At 37.6% G+C, this 23,296-nt stretch overlaps 1 non-coding gene across 1 annotated transcript; it reads left to right on the plus strand.

The window, feature by feature from the left end:
- The first annotated feature begins 19,346 nt into the window (after positions 1 to 19,346).
- Positions 19,347 to 19,453, plus strand: LOC111758792 (U6 spliceosomal RNA). Its single transcript, XR_002792944.1, has one exon. It is a non-coding gene; the product is annotated as a U6 spliceosomal RNA (small nuclear RNA).
- Positions 19,454 to 23,296: the final 3,843 nt, after the last annotated feature.

Below are 23,296 nucleotides of genomic sequence, written 5' to 3' on the forward strand. Positions count from 1 at the left end.
CAAGTACCAACAAGCAATACAACTGGAAAAAAAAAGGTGAGTGGGATGGTGGCAGAGTAAGGAGCTCCTAGAGTCAGTTCCTGCTACAGGGAAGTTAGTAAACACCCAGAGCTATCTGGACTAGCTGAAGCACCTGTTTGGGGCTCTAAGAGACCAGAAGAGCATCCTGCAATATCCTTGAAGGAATGGAAGGAGGAGACTGCCTATCTGCAGAGAAGATTTTCAAGTAGAGCACTCCATGCCATGGAAGCCAGTGCCCATCCTCCACTGGAGGCACAAGCCACCTTGGGAGCTGTTTTGTGACTGGAATTGGAAGCTCCACTTCCCAAAAACAGGGGAGGAAGAGACAGCTGGGCATCAACTTCAGCTACTAATTAGTAAATTCAGCAGGCTAAAATATAATCCCCTGAATAGCTAAAATTTGAACCTGTCCAAGTCAGAAAGAGGTTGGTAGCCACCATCTGAACTCATACCTGGCATGAGGGGAAGCAGGGAGGACTGAAAATCACAGTACTGGTAGGAACTGGCTTCTTTCCATCCAGATCAGATTGCAGGTCTAGCCTAAGCCCCAGCCCCCCTCTGGCAGGGAGGAAGCTAGAGGGATCTACGCCAGCCTCTCTGGGAAATTACAGGTCACTATGGGAGGCTGGTGATCATCTTACTTTGGCAGCACAAGCTGCCCGAGGAGCTATTCTGTGGCTGGATTTGCAAGCTCCATTTCCCAAAAACAGGGGAGGAAGAGAAGGTTGGTCACTGATTTCAGCTACTGATTAGTAAATTCAGCTGGCTAAAGTATAACCCTAAGAACTGCTAAAGTTTAAACCTATCCAAGTTGGAAAGAGGCTGGTTGCCGCCATTTTGACTCTGTCCCCAGCATGAAGGGAAGGGGGCTGACTGAAAATCACAGTGACCTTAGAGAGCGTTTTCTTCCATCCAGATTAGCCAGCAGTCCTAGTCTAGGCTTCAGCCCCACCTCTGGCAAGGAGGAAGCTGGAAGACTCTGCACCAGCATATTCAGGTAACTGTACATACATTTGACTAGCAAAGACTGAATAATCGGAAGTATATGGGGGCAACTGTGGTAATCTTGGACCCACACTGCATAGATTGCTGCCCACACATGCAGCTCCATCCCCACCCCAGACGGGAGAAAGGAATGTGAAGCTTCATCAGTCTCTCTGGGCAACTACAGTCTAGGCCTGCATGACTTGGATTATTCCACACAGCTATGACTCTGTCCTTATCCCTGGCAAAGGAGAAAGTTGGGAGAAGCTTCATCTGTCCCTGGGGCAACAAGGGCAGATTGAGCCTCCACAGCTTATAGCACCAGCTACACCCTTGGCTCCTACTACACAACCAGCAAGGGAGAAAGGGCAGAAAGCCCTAAATTAAAGAGAAAAACTGCACCCAGAATCAATACCCTAGTAAGCCAGATGCCAAGACACCAACAAAAGATTACAATCCACTCCAAGAAACAGGAAGATATGGCCAAGTTAAAGGAAAAACATAAGCCTCCAGATGACATAAAGGAATTGAGACAACTAACCATAGATGTTCAGACAAATCTCCTTAATAAATTCAATGAGATGGCTAAAGAGATAAAGAATATTAAGAAGACATTGGATGAGCACAAAGAAGAATTTGAAAGCATACTTAGAAAAATAGGTGGAGAGTTGGTGGGCTTCTCAGGATACCAGGCAGGGTTCTAAAGTGGGCAGCCCTTTCTTCTTAGGGAGAAGAGTTGGAGTCTGCAGTGAAGAAAAGATGAGAGCCAAAGCATTAACCAGCAATATTTTTGTACAGACACCACACATTTATATTAAGTGTTCGTATAATAAAACAAAGTTGTTTGAAGCCACCCTCACATATAGCATGAATGAGGTCACCAGGGACAAGGGCAGGAAAACGTACCAAGCACAACAGTTAGTCCCAGAGAGGGGGGTGTGGCGGGATGGGAATCTAGGCAATCAAAAGCAGAGTGTTTGATTTACAAAGTAATATGAAAATGTGAACTTTATCCATTGGTTTTAGAGCCCTGATTCAGCAAGACTGAAATGAAATGTAAAGGAGACTAATATTAGCTGAGGGTATGCTCTGTGTCAGGCTTTCATTTAGAGATAAAGAAATAAATGGAGTGGTGATGTTGGCTGGCCTCAGGTCACACAGCTTGTGAGTAATAATTTCAGCATTAAAACACAAGATCAGGGAAGTGGACTTGGCCCAATGGATAGGGCGTCTGCCCACCACATGGGAGGTCCGCGGTTCAAACCCTGGGCCTTCTTGACCCGTGTGGAGCTGGCCCATGTGCAGTGCTGATGCGTGCAAGGAGTGCCGTGCGACGCAGGGGTGTCCCCCCGTATTGGGGAGCCCCGCGCACAAGGAGTGCACCCCGTAAGGACAGCCACCAAGTGCGAAAAAAAAGTGCAGCCTGCCCAAGAATGGTGCATCACACACGGAAAGCTGACACAGCAAGATGATGCAACAAAAACAAACACAGATTCCTGGTGCCGCTGATAAGGATAGATTAGAAGGGGTCACAGAAGAACACACAGTGAATGGACACAGAGAGCAGACAATTGAGGGGGAAGGGGAGAGAAATAAATAAAAAATAAATATTTTTTCAAAAATTCAAAAAACAGAAAAAAACACAAGGTCATTCAGGTACAGTACCTCACCGTATATTCCAACTTCCTAAACCTCTTCCCTGGACTCTGCCCCACCAACACTGCCTCCCCAAGACAATCCCACACAGCACTCTAGGCCTAAACCTGCTGACTTATCAACCAGGCATCCAGGTAGCCCAAGCACCTCTTTCCTATCCAAAATTTGAGGAATATTTTGGATAAGTGGCCCCTATGTGGCCCCAAATGTAAGCTGGCATGTTTGGAAAATACAACCAGGTCCCTGCAATTTCCAAGGATCTCAGTGGTCCTGATAGTCCTATCAGTTTGAATTCCCGGTTTGCTGGCCTAGAAACTCTCTCATAGATACAAGAATTATTTAGGGCTGTCAAAGAAACACCTAAAAGATTACGACAGCTTTTCTTAGGATCACCCCAGCAGTTGGACATTGAGGAGGACTAAGCAGCAAAGCCACACTAGCATCCACCCCCCTGAGCCTTGGGATGACCTATTGTGCCTACAATACTAGGAATTTATCAAAATGTATGGGCACTGCCACAGAATGCCCTACCATTACCAATCATCGGTTCGGATAGCTGATAAAGCACTGCTGATCTCAAAAGAAATTCCACAGCTCACAATGACATCTTGACACAATATGCTGAATCTTATAACAAATTATTTTGCATTTTCAGAAGAAAAATTTCAAATTGCAAAAATGTAGAGATAATAGTACAGTGAACTTCAATGTAGCCAGTCCCTAGATTCACTAATTATTAGGATATTGCTGTATTTACCTCATTTAATTCTATTTCTGGCTAATTTTAAATAATCAACTTCTATCATGATAGATACCTCATATCAGGCTATAAAACAAAATGACTATCCTATTACATGACTATCATCACATCTAACAAAATTGCCTATATTCCTTAAAATTATCTACCATCCATCCATATTCATTTTCCCCTTATTGATTCCAAAGTATCTTTTAGGCTTCATGAACATATTAGAACCATGATATAATCAAGCACACACACTGCCTCTGGGTTTGGGAGATTTTCTTTATTTCTCAAGTCTCCATTAAACTATAGAGATGCTCCAAAATTTGTTTTTTTGAATGCATATTAACTACTTAAAGAATTCAATCAGTTTACTGTAATCTATCTCACAAATTTGATTTTTCCAACGGCCTTCATTTGGCTTCCTTTTCTTTGGTGATCCAATGATATATTTTGTTAAACAACAAACTATATTTTTAAAAACCATTTTAGAGTTTCCATTTTCACTTAGGTTAAAGAAGTTTGGGACAGACCCTTGCTCTCACCATCACAACTTAAAAAATAAAACAGATAAACTAAAAATGATATAACTCAATTCCATACGGTTGAGACCTTAGTTAAACTGAGATGGTGGCCAGTCTCCTTCACGGGCAGAGACTCATTTGCTGAGTCTTGGGACATGGGTGAGCAGAGAATAAGGCCTGCATTACATGGTTTCTGCGTGGGTAAGGAGAAACTAGCAGAGGTCTTAATATTTTGAAACTATGATAGATTGGAGTCTATGGAAAACCCAAATATAAAGATAACTCCCCATCTGCTAATAATTCCACATAAGAATTTTGGTGAGATTATAGGCAGCATCAGAGGCAGAGGGAGGGTTACAAAGCAGAGAAAACTCTGCAGTCTCAAAGGGTTATAATCCAGAAGTTTTAACAGAGGTAATTATCTGTAATACCAGAGGACAGATCTTACCCTCACATAAACCAGAGCTGAACTGAAACTACCTAAAGCTGCAACACAACCCTTACAAACCTCATTGAAACAAAGTGGTCCATCCTTCACCCTAGTTGCTTATAAAGAAAACTGTGTGCTCTCTTGTTGGGATATAATATATAGTAGAAATCAATCTCTAAGTTCTTTTAAACACAGTAGGGAACGGGTGTAACTCAGAGGTTGAGTGCCTGCTTCCCATGTATGAGGTCCTGGGTTCAATCCCCAGTACCACATAAAAATACTAATAATAAATTAAATTAAAAGAAAATAATAAAACAAAATATACAATGAGCAGCATACTATAACAAATGATAGGGCATGAGAAAAAGTGGTTTTAAAAAGTTACTCAATGGGAGAAAATACTTGGAAATCACATGTCTGATAAGGGTTTAATATCCAGGCTATATAAAGAGATGTTACAACTCGACAATAAAAAGACAAATGACCCAGTTAAAAAATGGGCAAAAGTGAGGTCACCCCTCGGGCTGAAGTGTGGTTTGCTGGCCTGGCGGGGGAGCAGCCGCGGCAGGCCAAGCCGCTGCCCCCATAATAGGGTGGTTGGTCGGGCCCACCGCCACCCCTGAAGGAAGCTCGGCATGGGCGCAGAGTGCCCTCGGGTCTCCCCTTCTCGGCAGCCATGCTTCCGCGACCGCCCTCCTCCCGGATGGCGCCACACGATGCCTGTGGGGCGGCACCCTTCTTCTTCTTTCTCCCTGTGCAGGCGCAGGGCGGAAAAATCCAGTCTGCCCTTTTCCCTTCCCCCGACAGCAGCAACAGCCAGGCGTGGGCGGGAAACTCCAGTCTGCCCTCCACCCCAGCAACAGCAGCCACCAATCCCTAAACCCTGCCCCTTCCCCCAGCAACAGCGACAGCCAATCCCTAACCACCACCCCTCCCCCATCCAGTACCGCCCACTGACCTTTGGCCGGCTACCAATCAGAACAGAGCGTGGCTTCGACCAATCAGCCTTCCCCAGCCCCTATAAAACTGTTGCCTCTCCCTCAATAAAGTGGACTTGCGTGTTTACCTTGTCTCCGCGATAGTTTTTCTGCCGTGCGCCCTCCAGTCCTGAGAGCCCCCGACAAGGGCCTGGCCTCCCTTGTCCTCAGTTCGTCGTCTGCTTCTCCGGGCGACCCCTCCGTCGCCGGCTTTGCCGGGCGACCCCGTCAGCCGAACCGCGCAACCCCTGTGAGACCGACCCCTCATCTGCTGCCGGACCGACCCCTCGTCCCAAGTGGGACCGACGCCTCGTCCCAAGCGGGACCGACCCCTCGTCCGCAGCCAGACCCCACCTCTACTGACCGAGCAAGCCGCCACACAAAAGACTTGAATAGACATTTGTACAAAGAAGAAATACTAATGGCAAAAAAAGCCATATGAAAATATGTGCAACATTACTTATGATTAGGGAAATGCAAATCAAAACTGTAATGAGATATCATTTCACATCTATCAGAATGCCTACTATTAAAAATACAGAAAATTACAAGTGTCGGAGAAGAAGATGGTGGGAATGCAAAACAGTACAACCACTGTGGAGGACTGTTGGGCAGTTCCTAAAGAAGTTGAATATAGATGTCATGTGACTCTGCAAAACCACTTCTGGGTGTATACCCAGAAGAACTGAGAGCAGTGACACAAATAGACATCTGCACAGCAATGCCATAGCAGCATTATTCACGATTGCATAAGGTGGAAACAACTCAGGTGTCCACCAACTGATGAATGGATGAACAAACTGTGGTGTATTCACACAATGGACTATTATGCAGCTGTAAGAAGAAATGAAGTTGACAGCATGGATGAACCTGGAGGACATTAGGTTGAGTGAAGCAAGCTGGACACAAAGGACAAATACTGTATGATTGTGTTACTATGAATTAAATGTTGTGTAGCATATTATATGTTTCTATTTATAAAAAATGTAAATATAAATCAATTTATAAAGATGAAATTTGAGTAGTGGTTATGTAGGGCTAGGGAAGGCATGCTAAGGGGTGTGGAGTTTTTCTTTTTGGAGTATTGAAATAATTCTAAAAATTTTTTTGATGATAAATGCACAACATTGTGATTATACTACAAGCCACTGATTATACACTTTAGATTATATGGTATATGAATATATCTCAATAAATCTGCTTAATAAGTAAATTAAAAAATAATTATGCAAGAATAACCAGAAATAGTAGCTTTGTACAGCAGGGGAAACAGAGATTGAGAGGTGAAGAATTTTCTTGATTGTTTTTCATTTATTGTTATTATTGAAATAATGAAAATGCTCTAATAATGAAGTGATGAATGCACAACTATGTGATTATACCAAATACCATTGATTGCACACTTTGAATTTATGCTTTATTAAATATGTATCAATAAAATTGATTTGTTAAAAAAGTCACTTATTATTGAAAAATTTTCAGTAGTAGACACTCCAATAACTCAGATGTAGAAATGTGAAAACTTCAATAACCATTATATATTTTTTTATAAAATTATAGGAAAAGATGGACAAAAAGATGGAAAGATGGAGAATTTTGAGAAATGGAATTTCTAAAACAAACAGACATGCTAGAATTGAAAAGTAAAATATGTAAAATTAAGAATTATGAATTAATTGGATGGTCTTAACCACAAATTAGACAGCAGAAACCAGTTAACTCAGAGACATGTCAAGTGCAAAGGCAGGATGGGATTAAACACACACGCATACATGCATACATACACATTTTGAAAGATAAAAGACATGTTAGACCAAAAGGTCTAACACTGATGTAATTAGAGTCCCATAAAGAGAGGAACAATAAGGACCGAGAAGTATTTGAAGGGGCAATGGCTGAGAAAGTTTCCAAAATTAATGAAAGTCAAAAAGCCAGGGACTCAAGTAGCTTAGCAAATCCAAGCAGGATAAATTAACAAAACAACAACAACAACAAAAACTAAGGCATGTCACAGTCACACTAATGGAAACAAAGGAAAAGGGAAGATGACAAAAGCAAAGAGAGAAATATGGCATACGGCATTCCAGGTAATAACATTAAGAAAGGTTGTAATTTCTCATAATAAAAAATGCAAGACAGACAACAATATAATCACTACTTTAATTGTTGGAAAATAAAAATTTCCACACTAGATTTCTATAACCAGTGGGAAAATTCCATCAATAATAAGAGTATATAAAGAAAAATTTTAGACAAACAGAAACAGAGAGACTTTCACCAGAAGACCTATACTATAATAAATATAAAAGCAACTTTGTTCAGGACTTGGGAATTATTATGAATGACATTGCAATGACAGATACAGGCCATTATATATCTTGTAATAACTTACAAAAATGTGCAGGAGAATGTAAACTATAATCCACACTTAGTGGCAATGCTCCAAAATGTGTTCATCAATTGTAACAAAATGTACCACACTAATGAAGGATGTTGTTAATGTGGAAAAATATGAGAGGAATAGGGAGCAGGATATACAGGAATCCCATATATATACATATTTAAACATTTTCTCTCCACCCCCTCATTGTTTGCACTTGCTGCATGTTTGTCTTCCCTGTTTCTTTAGGAGGCACTGAGAACTGAACCTGGTTCTTCCAATGTGGGAGGGAGGTACCTAATTGCTTGAGCCACCTCCATTCCCATTCCCTGCTGTGTTGTGTCTCTCATTGTTTTTCTTCTTATGTGTCTTGTTATATCAGCTTGCTGTGCCTGCCCATGGTGCCAGCTTGCTGTCTTCATTAGGAGGCACCAGGAACTGGACCGGGGACTTCCCCTGTGGTAGGCAAGAACCCAATACTTGAGCCACATCCACTTCCCACCCTATATTTTTAATGTAACATTTATGTAATCTAAGTATCTTTAAAAAAACAAAAAGCATATTAAAGAAAAAAGAAAATCTTAAAAAAATAAAAACAAGTTTGTCTGGCTGAAAGAAAATCAATTCATATGGAAGCAAAGATCTGGACAACAGAATGAAAAGCTATAGAAAAATATAAGTATAAAAATCATTCAAATTTTAAAACAAAGTCTGACTCACTAAGGTAACAAAATTAACAATAACTTGTGGCCTTGTAATATTTGTAAATGAAAATAAATATCAGTAATATCAAAGAGGGTGGGTGAGGGGAGAAATTACACTTTTAAAGAGTTTTTACATTATACATGAAATAAAATAGTTAAGGTAAACTACATACCCTATATAATGATAATTATAATTATTATTAAGAACATAATACAAAAAGGTATAGCTTTATAAAAGCCAATGGAAAAGATAAAATGGAATTCTAAATAACATTGGACTAACTCAAAATAAAACAGAAAAGGAAAAACGAACAAAGAATAGATGAGTAAAATAGAAAAAATATCACAAGGATGGTAGACTTTAACACAAACATATCAATACTTATATTAAATGTAAATGGGCTAAATGCTATACGTAGAAGGTCTATATTATCCGAGCAGATAAATAAGATTCAACTATATATTGTTTACAACAGATTAGTTTAAATACAAAGACATAGGATGAATGTAACAAAGTGGAAAAAAGAGGTACCATGAAAATACTAATTGTAAAAGAGCTGTATTATTATCACACAAAGGAAATTTCAAGACAAGGCAAGGAGAAAAACCAGAGTGGTATTTCATAATGACAAAAGGGTGAATTTATAAGAAAGATATAACAACTCTAAATATGTATGCACTTAAAAACAAAGCTTCAAAATACAAGTAGTAAAAATTGATGGGACAAAAAGAGAAATATAGGTGAAACAAAAACTATAGTTGCAGGTTTTAACATTATTCCCTCCTGAAATAATAGATAAAAATATTAATAAGGATGTAGATGTTTTAAATAGCACTATCAAACACCTTAACTTATTTGAAATATATTGAAAACTACACCCAACAATTACAGAATGAATATTTTCAAATGTACATGGACTATTAATCAAGTTAGATCATATACTGGGTGAAAAAAATGTCAATCACTTTCAAAAAATAAAAATCAGAGTATCTTCTCTGATCACAATGGAATTAAAATGAGAAATAACAAAAAGTTAACTATAAAAATTAAGAAGCATTTGCAGGGAAATGGACTTGGCCCAATGGATAGGGCATCCGTCTACCACATGGGAGGTCCGCGGTTCAAACCCCAGGCCTCCTTGACCCATGTGGAGCTGGCCCATGAGCAGTGCTGATGCGTGCAAGGAATGCTGTGCCACATGGGGGTGTCACGTGCAAGGAGTGCACCCCATAAGGAGAGCCGCCCAGCATGAAAGTGTAGCCTGCCCAAGAATGGCACAGTACACACGGAGAGCTGACACAACAAGATGATGCAACAAAAAGAAACACAGATTCCTGGTGCCACCGATAAGGATAGAAGTGGTCACAGAAGAACACACAGTGAATGGACACAGAGAGCAGACAATGGGGAGGTTAGCGAGGGGGAGGGGAGAGAAATGAAATTTTTAAAAAAGCATTTGCAAATTAATCAACAGCATTCTAAATAATCCATGAGCCAAAAAAGAAATTAAGAGAAATTAGAAAATATCTTGAAATAAATGATTAAATATCGAAATCTGTGGGACACGGTTAAAGCAGTGCTTAGAGAGGAGTTTGTAACTTTTAAGTGTTTATATTAAAAAATGAGAATGTTGAGCTTCTGGTTGACCAAGATGTTGGCATAAGATGTTTGAGGGTGCTGTTTCCCCCACAGAAACTTTGAATAACTAGCAAAAACTGGCAGGGACATCTTTGTGAAAACTCCAGAAAACAGTTAAAGGGTTGCAGTAACTGGAAAGTGTCTAAAGAAGAAAATGCCACTTTAAAAAATGGTAGAAATTCGAGGTGCCTTTGCTCACCCCTACCACCATCCCTCCCCAATGCAGTGGAAAACCAACCTACACTCCCACTGTGGGTCCCTGGCCATGTTCCAGAGGGAACAGAGTAAGGGTGTGCATACTGGGGTGCCCGTATGTGGGTGTCAATTTATTGGATGGCAGCCTGAAACACTGAACCAGGACACTCTTCTCTGGATCACCATCCCAAACTTGCCTGCAGGCAAGAGCAGAATACACATTCTGCCTATGGAACATTCACCAAAGTAGACTGTATCTTGTACCATAAGGCAAACCTCAACCAATTTAAAAGAATTAAAATTATACAAAGTGTGACCACAACGTAACTTAGAAATCAGAAAGATTTAAAAAAATCTCCAAACACTTGAAAATGAAACATCATACTTCTGAACAATCAATGGGATTTCTCAAGGGGAAAAAAAAACATGCATGGAGTTGGATAAAAATGAAAATACAACATGTCACAAATGGTCAGACATAGCTAAAGTGGTGCTGAGAGGGAAGTTTGTAGCACTAGAGTTTTACATTGGAAAGAGGAAAGGTGTCAAATCAATAATCTCAGCTCTTATCATAAGAAATTAGAAAAAGAAAAGTAAATAAGCCCAAAGCAAACAAATGGAAGGGAATGATAATGGCAAAAATAGAAATCAAAGAAATGAAAGAGAAAACTCATGGAAACCAGAAGTTGATTCATTGCAAAGAGCAGTAAAATTGACAAATGTCTAGCAAGACAGAAAAAGAAAAAAGAGAATAGAGACAAATTACTATTATCAGGAATGAAATGAATATCACTGTAGACCTCACAAACATTAAAAGGATAATAAAGGAACACTCAGAGAATTCTACACACATGAAACATTTTAGTTGAAATGGACCAATTCCTTGAAAAACAAAAATACTACCAAAACTCATTCCAGTATGAAACGGGTAATTTAAATAGTCTCAAAACTATTAAAGAAGTTGAATTCAGTTTTAAAACTCCCAAAATTAAATCCATGCTCAGATGGGTTGACTAGAGAAATCTACCAAATAATTAAAGAATTGAAATCAATTATACACAATCCTTTCAGAAATTAAGAAGGCAGAATATTTCCCAACTCATCCTATGAAGCCAATTGCCATGATACTAAAAACAGACACAGCTACTAGAAGGAGGAGGAGGAAGTAACTACAACATCCCTTATGAATATAGATGTGAATATCCTTAGCAAAATATTAAGAAATAAAATTCAGCAATACATAAAAAAATTTATACCACAACCAAGTGGGGTTTATTCCAAGAATATAATCTGGCTCAATATTGATGCATCAATTAATGTAATCCACCATACTACTAGGCAAAAGTAAAACTCAACTGAAGTTTTAAAAAAAGCATTTGAAAATATTTGACACCCATATATGACAAATAAAACTCACAGAAAATTATGAATAGGGAGGAACTTCCTCGACCTAATACAGACTATCTACAAAAAAGCTTACATCTAACATCATACATAATGGTAAAAGACCAAATGCTTTCCCCCTAAGTCTGAGAACAAGGTAAGGAAGTTCATTCTCACCACTCCTATCTAACATAAAACTGGAAGTCCTAGTCAATGCAATAAGGCAAGAAAAGGAAATAAAATAGCATATAAATTTAAGAGAAAGAAATAAAACTTCTGATATTACAATCTATGTGGAAAATTCCAAGGAATCAATAACAACAATAACAACAACAAATAGCAGAACTAATAAGTTCAGCAAGGCCTCAGGTTAAAAGATCAATATCTAAAAATCTATACACTAGCAATGAACATGTGGGAACCAAAATAAAACACACAGCACCATTTACTAACACAACACCATAAATAAAAAAATGAATTACTTGCATATAAATCTGCAAAATGCTGATTAAAGAAATAAAAACAGATCCAAATAAATTAAGAGGCACACTGTGTTCATGTATTGGAATATTCAAAATAGTAAAGATGCCAAATAGATATATAGACGTTTTGGTAGACATAGACAACCATTCTAAAATTATTATGGAAAGATAAAATAGCTAAAAAACCTTGAGGATCTAGGTCTAAATGAAGAGTCCTTAAATATGGAACCAAAGGCAAATTCGTAAGAAGCAATTGATAAATTGACCTCATCAAAATTAAAAACTTTTCTGTGAAGACCCTGTTAAGAGAGTAAAAGGATGAAAGAGGTTGTTGATGTGGAGGAGTGGGTGTGGAGTGGGGATTAGGGGTAGAGGGAAACCTCTTACATTTTTTAATGTAACATTTTGTGTGACCTATGTATCTCTTAAAAAGATAATAAAAAATAGAGAATAAAAGAACTACAGACTGAGAAAATATTTGCAAACTATCTGACAAAGGACTTGTAGCTAAAACATATAAAGAATTTTCCAAAAAAATCTAATAATTAAATGGGAAAAATGTGATTAGACATTTCATTAAAGAGAATGTATAGTTGGCACATAAGCAAATGAAAACATGTTCACATCATTAGCCACTAGAAAAATGAAAAAATAAAACCTGATGAAACCTATTAGAATGGTTAAAATACAAAATAGTGATAATACCAAATGCCAGTGAGGATGTGGAGAAGCAGGGTTTTCTCATATACTGCTGGTGGGAATGGTGCAGCCACTCTGGAAATCAGTTTGTCAGTTTCTTATAGAACTACACATTCACTTACCATATGACCCAGCAACCGCTCTCCTGTACATCTATCCCAGAGAAATAAAAACTTATGTCCACACAAAAACCCGTACACAAATGTTCATAACTGCTTTATTATAATAGCTCAAAATTGGAAATAAGCCAGATGTTCTTTAATGGGTGAACAGTTAAATAAATTGTAGTACATCAATGCCATAGAATATTAATCAGCGGTAAAATCAGTATGAACTATTGATACACATAACACATTGGATGGATCTCAAGGGCATTATGTTGAGTGAATAAAAATCTCGAAAGGTTACATTCTGTATGATTCAATATTTATTAAATTCTCAAAATGGCAAAAGAATGGAAATGGGGTACAGAGCAGTGGTTGCCAGGGGTTAGTGACCACAGGTAGGTGACTTTTCTACAGGGGTAGGTAGCCAAAGGGAGAGCTTGTGATGGAGCAGCTCTGTAATTTGATTGTGGTGATGGTTATGAGAATCTATACATGTGATAAAATGTATAACACTATACACACACACACAGGTGCATATAAAACTGGTAAAGTCTGAATTAGGTACCAGTACCAATTTCCTGGGTTTGATACTGTATTATAGTTAATTGATACTGGTAGAGGGTACAAGGAACATCTCTGTATTGTTTTTGCAACTTCCTGTCAATATATAATAATTTCGAAATAAAAAAAATTAAATGTAAAGTCCATTCTTAACTTGTAGGTTATACAAAAATAAACTGTGGGCTAAATTTAGCTTTCAGTCATATTTTGCTCCCCCTCCACATACACTTGTGTATGTGAAACATATCTCGATAAAAAGTAAATGTGGTGACTGTAATTCAGTAGTGGGGTGGCCATAACTGTAGCAGTGACCACAGAAGCCCAAGCAGCTGCAGCCGCAGAGAACAGAGCCTGAGTGGTGGCAGGGTCAGCACACCGGGGAAGTAAGGAGGGAGGCAGGCCGGCAGGCCCGAGGGATGAGCTGGGCAGGACTACATCAATGGACTGCATGTGAAGCTCACCAAGACAGCCATCTGGGCACTCAAGGCCTACCAGGGCCACAAGAGTTTAACTTCTTTTCAACCTTCATTTCAGTTCCAAAGTTTCAAAGGGGATAGATTCCTAGCTGTGGAAGTCACAGGATCAGAAGCAAGTCAAAACTCCCCCAAACAACCCCCACCAATGACGTACATAACTTCAACTTCTATTTGTCAAATGTGGGTAAAGATAATCTTTGGGGCAGCTTTGACAGCACACAGCAAATGCTCCTCAGCTCTGGAGACTCTCAGTTCAATTTCCCGGGATTCGTGCAAGATAAAATTATAGTGTGAACAACAAAGGACACAGAGGGCACAAGAAAGAATGACTCAGCCAAAGGAGAAATGGCCAACCAAAGCACAAGTTATCAAATCTGGTGAATCTCATGTAGGGAAAAGAGTGCAAATTCAGAAAGCACCTCAAGCTGTTAGGCACAATGCCTGAGAGGAAAGGTCAACCCCTATGAATCCTGCAATATGGTATTTTTGCATGATTCCAAAGGCACAAGTCAACAGCAGTATATCTCTGAAGCCAAACAGGGACAGAGTGATTCACTTACTGGCACTGAAGGCCTATAAGAAACCTGAGCTGCTTGCTCTATATCAGAAAGATGGAGTCAATCAAAAAGACAAGAACTCCATAGGAGCAATTCTGCAACAAGTAGCCAACTTGAATCCTAAGGACCATGCATATACCTTAAAGAATTATGTTTTTAAAGAGTTTCAAAGAGATTAGCCTGGCTACAATGAAATAGACAGACAGGCATTGGAATTACGGCTGCCTAGAAAACCAAATCCATCTGAGATTGCTGCCTGCACCAGTATTTCAGAATCTCCTGTATGTCATCATAGAGAAGCTGCATCTTCTTCTCAGAAATGCTTTGAATTCAGATTTCATTGATCCTCTAATGAATAAAAAGCTTGTCTATCTCAAGAAATACCGTACCACCAACATTAAATTGTCATTTGAATCCCACCAGTAATAAAGCTGCTATAGCCCTCCCACCACTTCCTATGGCTAATGCCATCCCCACTCCTCCACCTCTGCCTTCAGCTCACCTGCCCTACTCAAATCCTCCTCAGACTTTAAATTCTAATTCCATTTCCCAAACAGTCCAGGTCAGGGGACTCAAGCCCTACCTGTTGACAATTTTAATCAAAACAAAGCATCTATGAGGACCAGCAAGACAAAAACACCACTAAAAGTTTTCTGGAGACCTTATTCCCAGTCAGTTCTACTACAGTGTCCAAAGCCTATGAAAGAAAACTATTACTGTCTCCCAGAACATCAAAAGAGAAGTCTAAAACACACAGGGAAAGGAAGAAAATAAAAAAGCCTAACATGGAGACTAATGAGTAAAAGAACAAGAATCTTAAAATGAAATTGCCAAGCTAAGTAACTCCAATCTGGGAAAAGCTCTATAACTTCTGTACTGTCCAACATGGTAGCTACAAGTTACATGTGGCTAGTGAGCACTTAAAAGGGGACTAGTGCAAAAGAGGAAGTTAATTTTTAATGTGATTTTCAGATCAGAGAGGGACTGAGTTAGATTAAGACTGGGTTACATATTTGATAAAACCCAGTTTACCTCTGGCTCCATCTATTCCTAGGATGCTGTTTTCCAGAGCTTCCAGTTGAGAGTCCAATAATTGTTACTTCATCCCCAAAGACTTCAGAAATTTCTAAATCCTGAAATTTCAGGTTTTCAAATTAGCTCTTTCCCTCTTGAAAGAAGACCAACTATCCCAGACACCACGAGTCTTCAGTTTTATCACTTCAGCCCTAAGCAACCGCCAAAATTGGCTGACTTCTCTGTCACCAACCAGAGCTAAGTCCAGATTCTCAGTTTTTTGCTCAAGCCCGAAATTAGTAAATGCCTTCAGGGATAGCTGCAGATCTTCAGTTTACAATATGAAAATCCATTTCTCCTTGAAATTTTACTCCTCCAAGTCCTCACTGTTTCTATAGCTCTCAATGCTTTCAATTGTATGTTTTGGTTATACAATTTATCTGGTTTTCTTAGTGGGAGTACTGGTCAGCTGCAAACTACTCTGTCCCACCTGGAAATGAAGCCAAGTCTTTACTGATCCAAGATATTTATGACAGGAAAAGATTCCTGATAAACTTGCAATAAGCACTGTTGTCTAGGAACTAAATTTATTATGTCACTCACTGCTATTGAGATCTATATTGCTAGATTAGAAATTTTACAATCCAGTTTAAGAGAAAAAATGTTTTCACATTAGAATCTTCTTAAATGTAAAGAGTGAAATAACATTATATCACAGCCATAAATATGGATCAATGATTAAGACTTGATTTTAAAAAATCAAAGGAAGATACAAGTGAATGAGGAATGAGCATTAAATGTTAGGAACAGTTTTGACCTTGTCATCTCATTTTTTCTTCATCCCTTCTGCCCTCAATATTAAAAACTCCAAACTCTTTCATCGTAGGCCTCCCTTTAGCATTCTTTCTTATCTAATTAGTCTTTTGATGGTTTCATTTCCAGTTACATTTCAGCCTAATGGGCACTGAAGATTTCATCTGCTTCAGCCAGTGAGGACTGTATTTCAGATCAATCCTCCCACTAAGAAAAGCTGGAAAAATAGAAAAAACAATATGTTTGAAGGTAGAGAGGAGTCATGAGACCAAGATAACTGAGACTAATATTTGGAGCTTCTTATTTCTTTTTTTAAAAAAAACTCTAGGGGTTTTCAATTCTGAAAGCAATTGCTTGGGTCTGAAATCTGAGTAGAATTGTTGACAGATGCACAGAATAAAGGGGGAAAAATGGGGATTCAGAGGAGGAGCCTTGGTAAAGATCCTAAGCTTTTGATTGGACCCTGAAGTACACCCTAGGGGTGTGAGCAAACAGGAAATAGACTAGCCCTGAAAGACTAAAGGACAAACAGAGGAAAAGAAAAGTCATATTACCCTCAGGGAAAAACAATAGGATGATTATTGGACTTTAAAAAATCCAGAAGACACTAGAATACCTCAAACTGCTGAGACAGTATCAATTCGAATCTAGAATTCTAAATTGAGCAAACACAAAAAATCCTTCAAATAAAAAAGTGACATAAAGACTTTTTCTGGCAAAACTGAAAGAAATCATCACCAGGAAACCGACTAAAGAAAATACTATAGGGTATTCTTAGTAAGAAAAAAGCCATAACAGCCTACAAAAAAACACTCCACAAAAAACTTCTGACATGCAAAAAACAGCCAGGAGCAACAGAAAGGGGAAATACATTGGCAAAATTAAGTGAATATGGTTTGAATGAAATCACAATGTCTTATGGGACAATGTATACCTTTATATGTTAATATACTATGTGTGGTTACATGTGTGCTTATTAATTAAGATCATTAAAATACCCAGTCACAATATAAGATACCTTGGAAAGGAGGCAAACGGAGTTCAAGTATTCCAGATCTGATTTGATTTTTTAACTCGACCAGGAAGAGGTGAAAGTGCTGATTTATACTAGTGCTGAATAAGTACAAATTGTATGTTATAACGTCTAGGGTAAACAAAAGGTTTAATAGAAGAATGCATAAAACTAACAAGCCAAGAGATGAGAAAAATGAAATACTAAAAATATTCAGTCAATTCAAAAGCATGTAAGAAAGAACAGAACAGACAGGAGAAATGGACAACAAATAATGATATGACAGGTTTAAACCAAAATACATCAAAATTTCGTTAAATGTTAATAGATGAAATAGAGTGCATGTATCAGATATACTTTTAAACATAAGGACATAGAAATGTTCAACTTTATAAAAGGATAAAAATATGTATCATTCAAACACTAATCAAGAGAGAGTTGAGATAGTTATTAATATTTATATATGAACAAAGCAGACTTAATGGGAAAAAAACTTCACTAGCAATGAAGAAGGAAAATTCATCAGGAAAATATAACAATTCCAGTTTAAATATCAACAACCAACAAATATTGGCATACTTGTTCTCTATGTAAAATGTACACTCCTACATTTTTCTAAACTAAGGGTATACATGAGGTAAAATGTTCTTCAATATCAGAAAGTAATTTTTTTTTTAACTTCAGAAAAGAAATTCCACTATGTACCCAAGATTCTATAGTTCTCAGATACTTGGTTTCCACAGTGTATTCCTTCAATCCGAGGCAATTCAGTTTCTAAGAAAGATAGTGTCATTTTTCAGTCCTAATTGGGACTTCCTGTGACAGGTATTTTGGATATGTTCTTGGGTGCCAAGGCAAAGACAACAAAGATAACTTAAGAGTAGCAAATAAGACACCTACAGACCGAGTTTAGGGAGAAGAGGATGTACCAGCATGTTCACTTCAGGGCACTGACAAAGTCTGATTTAAGACAATTAAAACATCCCTTGGGAGTATTTGGAGGACTTGGAAAGTTCACCTGCTATTTGACTTGGGTACCTGTTGGGGATTGAATCATGTTCTCCTAAAGACACGTTCAAGTCATAATCCAAGTTCCTGAGGGTGTGAACCCATTTGTAAATAGTACCTTTGAAGACATTATTTGTAAGGTGTAGAACCATTTGTGAATAGGACCTTTAAAGAACCTCTTTAGATGAGGCCAAATTGAATCAAGATGGGGCTTAATCCATATGGCTGAAATCCTTATAAGGCAGAAGACATTCATAGGCAGTCAGTCAGAGAAAGCCACAAGAGGAGACTAAGGAGATAGATTGCCATGTGACAGAGGCAGAAATGCAAACCAAGGAGCCACAAACCCTAAACACTGTGGCAAGCCAATACCAGAATGCTAGACTCTGGAAGAAATCATGGTCTGTCGAAACCTTGACTTGGGACTTCTAGCCTCCAAAACTATTCCTGTTCTTTAAATCAACCCTTTGTGTGGTATTTGTCATTGCAGCCCAGCTAACTAAGACAGTACTATTGCAGTGACATGTCATGACAGATGGATGAGATGACCTGAAATTTTAAAGAGAAGCCATAACCATTGTTTTTCTTTATAATCATGATCCAAGAAACCTGGACAAGAAAGCTTTCATAAAAACCACTGGAAAAGAGATTGTAATTTTGAACAAGTATAAATTCTACAGAAGAAGAGTAAAAATATCCAACAAATACAAACATTAAAGTTTTCCAAATAACCCCATTGCTTTATAACTGTAATTGAGAATATGAAGATCCTTTCCTAAGAAATCAGAATCTCAGGGGGAATACTTGGAACTATTACTTTAAAATATGAAGTAGGCTGCACCTTTCATATTGTTTTCTCATTGAAATAATTTTCATTTCTGATCTTTTTTTTTTTTTTTTGCTTTTTGCTTTATTTACAGTGTGTTTTTTTTTGTTGTTCTATTTCTTTAATTGATAAGAGTAACACAAAATAAAGTGTGGAGTGCTCGCTTCAGCAGCACATATACTAAAATTGGAACGATAAAGAGAAGATTAGCATGGCCCCTGCACAAGGATGATACACAAATTCGTGAAGCATTCCATATTTTTAAACATGTTGTCATGAGCCTGCACACCACTTTTCATTTGCCATTTCTTATCCTTCATTGGCAACGGCAGAAAATGGTCTGGCCACAGCCTCTCCAGACTTTGCCAGACCTCTCCATCCAGCCGTCAGCTCTTGTAGAAACTTGGTGTCCACACTAAGGAGTCTAGTTTGTTTAAATGGCATGTACAAATTTTCAATAAATTAAACGCCTAAAATTAAAAAAAGAAGTGTGGAAAGCATATTGTTCAATAAGTTTAGAAATGCGTACACCACTGTAACCCACACTGCTATCAAAATATAGAACATTTCCATCACATGAGAAATTTCCTTAATGTTCCTTCCTAGTTAATGCCACCCACCAAGGCAACAACTGTTCTGATTTCTTGCACCATAAATTCATTTAGAATTGGCATAAATGGGGTCACATAGATCTCACGGTATTTAAGACAATTACAGTCTTGATTACTGTTGCTTTATGTTAAGTATCGAAATTAGGTAGTGAGCTCTAAAACAGTCATTTTCAAGATTGCTTTGGCTATTTTAGATCTTTTGTATTTTCATGTAAGTTTCAGAATCAGCTCGTTAGTTTCTAAAAAAAGAAAAGCCTGCTGAAATTTTAATGGGAACTGCATTTAATTTATACCAGTTTAGGAATATTATTCCCTTATAAGATATATGCTTTGAAAATATTCTCTCCTAGTCTGTAGTTTGTCTTCCATTCTTCTAACAGTGTCTTCTGAAGAGTAGAAGTTTCAAATTTTGGTGAAGTCTAATTTATCAGTTTGTTCTTTTAGGGAATGGGCCTTGATGTCATATCCAATAAATCTTTGCTAAACCAAGGTCAGAAAAAAATTTCCACTATGTATTTTTCTAGAAGTTATATATTTTAGGTATTACATTTAGGACCACAAACTATTTTGACTTCAAATTTTTGTATATGGCATGAGCTACAGATCAAAGTTTGTTTGTTGGTTTGTATATGGATATCCAATAGTTTCCAACAGCATATTTTGGAAAATCTTACACTTTCCCACTAAATTTCCTTTGCACCTTTGTCAAAGATTCTTTGCATGTTTGTCCATATTCGTGTGTATCTATATCTGGACTGTTTTATTCCATTGATTTATTTGCCAGTCATGACATTAATACCATAGTTTTGTTTACTGCAACTTTATAATGTCTTGAAATCAGATAGTATTAGCCCTCCAACTTTATTTTCTTTTACAAAGTTGTTTTGGCTATTCTAGGTCCTTTTGCATTTCCATATGAATTTTAGATTCAGCTCATCAAATTCTACAAAAAATATCTGAGATATTGTATTGCATCCTTACATCAATTTAGGGAGATTGTGTTGCATCTGTAGATCAATTTAGGGAGAAATGATGTCTTATTATTGAGACTTTCAACTCATGTACCAGGTATATCTCTCCATCTATTTCAATCTTTTAAAATTTCTCCCACCAATTGTCCTAAAGTGTTCATTGTATAGGTCTTGCACATATTTGATTAGATATACCCAAATATTTCATACCAACTACTACCACTGTAGTTGGTTTTTTTTTTAATGGTTTAGTTTTTGTTGTTATTTTTTATTTTAGAAGGTACCAGGGATTGAACCCAGGACTTCGTACATGGGAAGCAGGTATTCAACCACTGGGCTATATCTGCTCCTCAGTTGTATTACTTTTAATTTCATTTTCCAATTGTTCTTTATAATATATATACAACTGATTTTTATATATAGTTCTTGTATACTATGACCTTGCTGAACTCACTTATTAGTCCTAGTAACTTTTCTGTAGATCACTTAGGATTTTCTACATAGATGAGAACATCATTTGCAAATAAAAAGCTTTATTTATTTTTTTTCTTCTTTTTCTTGGCTGTTGTACTGGCTAGAACCTCCAGTACACTGCTGAAGAAGTGATGGCAGGAGACATCCTTGCCTCATTCTTTATCCTGGGCAAAACAGTCTGTCTTTCACCATGAAGCATTATGATAGCTCTTTATCTGGTTGAAGAACTTCCTTTCTCTAGATGCTGAATTTTGTCAAATACTTTTTCTGCATCAATTGATGATAATAAAGTTTTTCTTTGCTAGTTAATGTGGTGACTTACTCTAATTTTCCAATGTTAATCCAAATTTACATTTCTGGGATAAACCCCACTTGATCTTGATGTATTACCCTTAAAACATAATATTGGATGCAATTTGCTGAATTTGCATTTAATTTTGTTTGCATTTATAAGGGATATTGGTCTATGGTCTTGTTTTCTTGTAATATTAATATATTAGTTTGGTTTTATAGCCAAGTTATGCTGGCCTCATAGAATGAATTGGGAACTACTTTTTCCTCTTTAATTTTCTAGAAGAATTTATGTAGAATTGTTATTTTTTCCTTGTTTGGTACAGATCACGAATGAAGTCACCTGAGCTTGGTGTTCTGTTTGTGTTTGTGTGATAAGGTTTTTAAGTATAAATTCAATTTCTTTCATTTGTAAATCAACATAAGACTGTATTACCTATTTCCTCTTGAGTGAGCTTTGGTAGTTTGTGTCTTTAAAAGAATTTGTCCATTTAGATCAAATTTATTGATATTAAGATGGTCATAATATTCCACTATCTGTTAGATATCTGCAAAACTTGTAGTGACGCCATCTCTTCCACTTCTGATTTTGATAATTTGTATCTTTTCTCTTTTTATCTGATCAGCCTGACTTAAATTGATCTTTGCAATTTAAGCTTCATTTAACAAAATGAAACTTTTGGTTTCACTTATTTTCTCTATTGGTGATCTTTTTCTATTTCATTAACTTCTGCTCCGAACTTTATTTCATTTCTTCACTAACACTGGGTTTTTTTCTTCTACTTGTTAGTTTTTTAAGGTATCAACAGTCATTGATTTAAGCTGTCTTCTTTTCCAATCTAGGCATTTAGTACTTTAAATTTCCCTTCAAGTATTTCTTTAGAGGCATCCTAAAAATTTTGATATGTTGTTTTTTCATTTTCATTCAGTTCAAAACACTTTTCAATTTCTTTTTTATTTGATTTGAAGGTTATTTAGAAGTATATTATATAGTTTCCAAATATTTGGGGATTTTTCAATTACTTTTGCTATTGATTTCTATTTTAATTCTGTGTGGTCAGAGAACACACTTTGAATTACTTGAATCCTTTTAAATTTATTGAGCCTTGTTTTATAGCACAGAATATGGTCTATCTTGGTAAATGTTTTGCGTGTACTTAAAAAGAATGTGTATTCTGCCATATACACTGTGGACTGTTCTACAAATGTCAGTTAGGTCAACTTGGTTGTGGTGTTCAAGTGTATTACCCTATCATTGCTGATTATCTATCTACTTGTTCTATCAACTATTAAGGTAGTAAGTTGAAATTCTCAAGTACAAAAATATGGATTTGTACTACTGTTGGTTTTTGCTTCAAGTACTTTTTCTTCCCCTCCCCCAAACTGTTTTTGCTGTGTCCATTCACTGTGTGATCTTCTGTATCTATTTCTCTTTTTGTCTTCTCATCGTTCTCCTCTAGGATTCACTGGGATTCAATCCTGGGGACCTCTGATATGGACAGAGGTTCCCTGTCAATTGCACCACCTCATTTCCTGGTCTCTGCTGTGCTTCACCTTGGCTCTTCCCTTCATCTCTTTTTGTTGTGTCATCATCTTGCTGCATAACTCACTTGCACAGGCACTGGCTCACTGTGCGGGCACTCAGCTCACCATGCAGGCACTGGCTCACCATGTGGGCACTCAGCTCACCATGCAGGCATTTAGGCTGCCACACGGGCCCTTGGCTCACCACATAGGCAATGGCTTGCCGCATAGGCAT

The sequence above is a fragment of the Dasypus novemcinctus genome, chromosome 2 (genome assembly GCF_030445035.2).
Source record: "Dasypus novemcinctus isolate mDasNov1 chromosome 2, mDasNov1.1.hap2, whole genome shotgun sequence".
In the NCBI taxonomy this organism is placed as follows: domain Eukaryota; kingdom Metazoa; phylum Chordata; class Mammalia; order Cingulata; family Dasypodidae; genus Dasypus; species Dasypus novemcinctus.